At 36.5% G+C, this 6,206-nt stretch overlaps 1 non-coding gene across 1 annotated transcript; it reads right to left on the bottom strand.

Annotated features, from left to right (window-relative positions):
- Nucleotides 1-532: 532 nt before the first annotated feature.
- B0H65DRAFT_t85 lies at nucleotides 533-603 on the bottom strand. Its single transcript has one exon. It is a non-coding gene; the product is annotated as a tRNA-Phe (tRNA).
- Nucleotides 604-6,206: the final 5,603 nt, after the last annotated feature.

Below are 6,206 nucleotides of genomic sequence, written 5' to 3'. Positions count from 1 at the left end.
TCTCGCATGACGCCGGCTATGCCCCATTCCTTGACGAGCTCTTCCAGGACGAGACCAAGAAGCGCCGCGTTACCGTTGTCGAAGGTGTTCCGACTGTTCGCGAACTCGTTTCCACTGGCGTCAACATTTTGGACTTCAATGACGCGCACTGCGCACCAACACTTCTCCCTTGACTGCCACGGCACCTGTCACCACTCCTACTGTCAGCAACGGCAATATCCCGACTCCGCCGAACCAGGCAATAAGAAGAGGCCGACTGGGGGAACGCAAGCGGATTCATTAGAAAGAAGCTGAGTAGAGATGGAGAGCGCATTGCAGGAATAAAAGCGAGAAAGTTAGAGGCGTGATATTGACGAGACTAGCTATCGTAGGGCAGTATCCCCATTCCCACCACTATTAATTTCTAATTGAACCCAAATCATTCGCCTTTCCCAACCACGGCTCATAGAAAAGGCAAATACGAGCCCGGGCCAGCCAGAGACTTGCCTAGGTATAATACTCTCCTAATCATTACCAAAACCCAAGTCGCTTATCTTCGATACAGGAATCGAACCCGCTCCTCAGAGGCTTCACCCCTGCGCGCTACCATAGCGCCTATCGAAACGCAAACTCAGGTCAAATCTCACCAGTGGAATCAGCAGCCTCCGCCATAGACGTATCAGTAGCCTCCGCCTGAGCCTCGGAAAGCGCCTCTACTTTGCCCTGCAGGACACGGAGGGCAGCGGCCATCTCAGACATCTCCTTCTTAACATCTAAGGTCAAGTCCCGAATAAACGCAACCACGTTCGTGAAGAACGCTGCCTGATCCTGGGAAAAGGAGGTGATGGTAGTATTCATCTCGCCAATCTGATTCTCGATACCAGCAAGGCGAGCAGCGAGGAGGTTACGGAAAATGAGGGTATTAATGTCGGCAACGCCCGAAACCGGGGCGGGGGCATCAGGGGCGTCGGGAGTACCGGGAGCATCGTCAGCAGCGGGGCCGAATGAGGGCATCAAGGCCGCCTTGTCCAAGCGGGCAAGGTGCGCAAGGACGCGCCAACCCTCAGTGGTAAGCTTGCCGGTAGTCCAAATCAGGACAGCCTTGGGCGTAGGATTGTCCGAAAGATCATTGTGCTCAATGTGGTATTCGGAATACGCCTCCCAAAGGTCGGCAGCGGCAGTAATGAGAGCCTGCTTCCGGGCGGCCGTCTCCTCTGCGTCGCAGTCATCAAACTCGGCTAACTCCCAGGACGCAAAGCTGTCCTACAGCCTAGTTCCGAAGGGTGCCAGGTCAGGGGGGAGATCGCAGATACGAGCCTTGCGGGTTTACTCGCAGGAGGCGGTAGCACGGAAAGCATCGCCTAGGAAACGGATGTTAGTAAGTGAAAGAACACTGAATTAGGGTATACTCACGCTTCACGAAGCAGGAAAAGACGCTAGCAATCTTCCGGAGGACCCCAGGAGACGAGGACCATCTCTACGAGCCTATCATAGCAGCTTACGATGAGGTCATCGGCAAGCCGTAGAGATTAGAAAGGTGATAGAAAGGGTGGTTGATTTTGTTATTCTAGTTGTAGAAGGGAAGAAGGAAACAAAGTTTAGGGCAGGCTAGAAATATGTAGCAGTTAATGCACAGGCTACAACTTTGATACATTAGTTCCATACCTAGAAATTCACATTTAGATAAAGCCTGTTACGAGCTACGAAGTCACGAGAGACAAGCTTAACATGTTGATTCCAGGTCTATACTAAAATCACAAGATAAAAACCTCTCGAGAACTGGGTCTGGACTGGGCCACTGTAAGGGTGCTCATACGGCGTGCCTCCCCTTCTTTTGATGAACGTCGAAGTGGTATCCTCCTAATATGTAATATTACCATTTATGTTGGGATAAATTATTCTGGGGCTAAACATACTAAATCCTTAGCTACTCTAACCCCATCCCCTTCTTTGGCTGCTAGCTTTTCTCACTTGCAGGCCCTATCAATGTTTAAGATATAGAAGTATAGTTATCAAGCCCGGCATGCTTGTTTTGTGGGGTAACATCCTTTGGGTTAGGGTTCTGACCGCTATATCTAGAAATATAGCTCCCCACAATTACTATCGGCTACATTTCCGCACCTCTCGAAGGATTGATTGATTAAAGAGATGCGAGAAAAGAACGAGCAAACGCTATTTCTCAGCCCGGAACGGGAACCTGTCCCAACTTTTCTCTTGTGTCTACGTATGAAACGAGTTAGAAGGGGAATATTCAATACCTTATGGAGCACCCGACACTTTAATAAACGGACTATCAGCTTCCGAAGCGAAAAGAGTGAAGCAAAGAATTTAGCAACAAGGGTGCCAAGCCTTTTTGTCGGTCCGGACTGATAAAAAGGCTAGCTGCATATGGGGAAGCTGGTTAGAGCTGCGAAACAGGGAGATGCCTACAGAGTGGGCGGCGTTCGACGAGCTAACTACAACTCTAAGGATCCGAAGCCGGCAGCCTGCAACTCCACTTAGAGTATGCACGTGCCCAACTTTTCACTTGTCTGCCTTAATTTACTTCCTATATCTTCCTGCCGTAATCTGCCTGTATTAGCCTGCTTCCTAGAAGGTCGGCTGAGCCTATTCCAAGTTTAAAAAACGGGCCTAAAAGTTTAGCGCTTAGAATAGAGTTTTATTGTAGCCGGGATTCTTTCGCGCAATTACGTAATCCGCCATACCCTTTATCTAGGTATAGGTCTTTATTTACTTATTTTGTAATTGTTTATAACAATTTGTATTTATTTACTATCTTCTTTACCTATTTATTTTCTATATAATTAGTAATTCTTAATACGCCCTCTCTTAAAATAATTCTTTTAGAAGAATAGAAAAAAGTTATTATAGAATATTTATTCGGTAATATATTTGATTACGTTTGAAATAAATTGCGCGATTCTAATAAAGTTGATAATATATACCGGGAATCTATTATATCCTTTTTACTAGCGCTTATTAGATTTCTTGTAATATGTATTATTTGTTTTCTTAATAGAAATGGTAATATAGTAATTAGATTATTCGGCTTATAATAGGATATTCTAGGCGGGAAGATAGTAAACTTCGATTTATTTCGCCCTTTTGTCCGTTATATTGTTAATAATTCTAATAATAATATTATTTAGGCTACCATTTTTAGCCTTTTTAATACTTTAATTCCCTATATTCCCGGTATTTCCCCTCTTCGTCCTACCGTCCTACTTACGTTTAGAAGAATGTTTATTAAAATTAATTTAATTTAGTTTGTTAATAGTATAAAGTATTAGATTGTAGAAAGGGAATTATTTTTGGAGATTAGAGATTGTATTTTTTGTAAGGTGGAGGGTTTTTTAGATAAATTCTTTAATTCTGAGAGTTAGCCTAATAAATATAAAGCGATATTGGATGAGATTCTAATAGCGTATAATAGAAATAAATGAACAGATTTTTTTTTTTAAATATTTTTATTAAAATATTAATTTTAAATTAGCTTCGCTCTTTAGGAAAACGTTTTTTAATTAATACCCCGAATAAATTCTATATTATTATATTTATTTATTAATTTAAAGAAGGGAAAGTTTAAATTCATTTTTTTTCAACCGTTAATTACGGAAGTGAGCGATATTTATAAATTTAAGGATATTCTCGTTATTGAGGAGCTAAAGAAGTTATACGATCGATGTAGGTTTAAAGCGGATTTTTTGTAATTTACCCGCTATCTACGGAGTGTTTTTAATAATTAGCCGACCTGTCAATTCGTTTATACCTTCTTTTTTTATACTTTTTAAATAGAGTTTTAAATTTTCGATTGGGTTAAGGCGTATAGTTTAAAGCCTTTCGATATTTATAATAAGCCAGAGGAGTTTGCGTGCGCTTTAGTCGGCTATTTTATAATAGATTTTAGTACGATAGGGTTGAATACTTTTATTGAGCGAAGTGTCGAGGGAGGAGATTAATGTTACGTTACGTTAAATAATATAAACAGTAAAGAAAAAAAATTCAAATTATATACAGTAATAATTAAATAGAATATTATTATATATTGCGGAATTATTTATTTTATAATCTATAATAATGAAATTATTAAATTCGTTTAGGTATTAGGTAAACGGATATTAGAAGTAGAACACTTAATGTAAATAAAGAAAAAGGACGTTAAAGGGGTAGTTATAATAGTAGTATATTATTGAATTATTATTATTGTAGAAATATAGAAGGGATTGTAATTTTTAGCGGCTTATAAGTTTTGGAACGAAATTAATCGCTTTAACGGCCTTTTATCGATTATAATAATTATTAATATATCAGGATATAAGCGTAAGTCGCTATCTGACGCTATTATTAATATTATATCTGGATTTAATAAAAAATAGCGATCCGATTTCTAAAGTATCTTTAAAAAGCTGAGCATCCCGCCGCCGTCGTCGATAAGCAAGACCAAACCGAGTATATAATTGTCGTCGTTAATAAATAAGATTAAGGCGACTTTACCTACGCTTAGCGAGAACCTGTAGGAAGATAGAATCTATTTTTGCCTCGTTATTTTATTAGTTGGGTATACTATTAGTAAATTTATAGCGATTAAGTAACTATTAGAATCGATACGAAATATAATTAAAACGTACCGATCTCTCTATATTATTAATAATATTTTCTACTATAATATTTTTTTAAATAATAATATTATTATAGACTCCGAAAATGAAATAGTAAATAATTTTAAAAGTATATTAATCGATTTTAATATAGTTAAAGAACGAGATAGCGAACCGAACGGAGTATAATAAATAATTAGTATAATTTAGTTTATAGCGATTGAAATATTATGTAATATTGGTTATATATATTATTATAATTTCGAATCGTTTTTCTACGTCCTACTTTGGCTATATGCACGCTAATTATAGTATAATAAACTTTCCGGCTGGGGCGAGGAAGTACTTAGGGTAAGCTTTTTAAAATGATGGGAGGAAGGTAGTTTTAGTTAAATTGTTTAGAATAAGTAAAATAATATATCCGGCGGGTTTAAAGAGATTTTAAAAGAGTTTGTAAAATTATTAAATATTATTACACTATTTTATTAGAGGATTAAGAAAATTCTTTTTCTTTTCGGCGAAGATGAAAATATAAATATTAGAACCTTGGTAAGAGATTTAGATTAATTCTATATATTTATTATAGTAATTTATAATAAAGTTATTAGTAAATTATAAAAATTATATAGTAGGGGAAGAAAAGCGATAGAATAGGTAGTTAATTTTATTATTCTAATTATAGAAGGGAGAAGAAAATAGAAAGAAAGGTACTTTAAAAAATAATTGTAGTATAGAAATAAATAAGTTTCAATTAAATAGAAAAAAAATTTACAATTAATCGGCGCGCTATTATTATAATTAGGGGTTTATAGGGCAATTTAACGTTAAATATAGGTAAAGAATTATATAATTGTATAAAGAGGGAGGAAAGGAAGTGTACGCTAGCTAGGTTTAATATAAGGGTTTGGAACGTATAGAGCGCGTAGCTACGTAACTACTACTTATTAAAATTTAGCGGTCGGGATTAATAGTATCCTAATTAGTTATACCTAAAAAGGTATTATTTGTAATTATTAATTATAGGTTAATTTTGTAATATAATTATTATATTTATTTAATTCTCCGAGTTCGTCCTTTCGACTTTCTTAAAGGGCTTTAATACCCTTATTTATATTTTTGATCTTGCTAAATAATATAAATTTTCCTAAAGCCTCTCCGTAGACGCCGAATACCCTAACGCCCGCTTTATCGGTAATATAAAACCCTTTGTATTTTAAATTTAAAATATTATAAACGAATATTAAATATATACTTGCCTGTTTCTAGGAGTAAGAGTTTTAATTATAGGAGAATAAGGGAAATAACGATTGCGAAATTGAGGGAGAGAATTACAAAGGCGTAAAAACTTTTGGAGGAGGCGGATATTAAAGTTATTAATAGTATTGTTAAGTAGCTTGTTAATTTATAAGTACCTTAGTCCGTTGCGATTGCTATCTTATTGCGGTTGTATATTGGATTTTAGTTATACGTTATTAGTAAATAAATCTAATTTAAAGGTTGTAAAAGTATTACTTCCTACCTTTTCTATACGTTTACGCTTTTAGCCTAGTTATATTAATTTTAGTATTAGGTATAGTCTATATTAATTATAAGAGACGAAGATTGGCTGTAAATAAGATTGCGCTTTTG

This window comes from Neurospora tetraspora (genome assembly GCF_033439725.1).
Source record: "Neurospora tetraspora strain CBS 560.94 chromosome Unknown B0H65scaffold_2, whole genome shotgun sequence".
NCBI classification, from domain to species: Eukaryota; Fungi; Ascomycota; class Sordariomycetes; order Sordariales; family Sordariaceae; genus Neurospora; species Neurospora tetraspora.
This window is presented reverse-complemented; position numbering and strand designations above follow the sequence as displayed.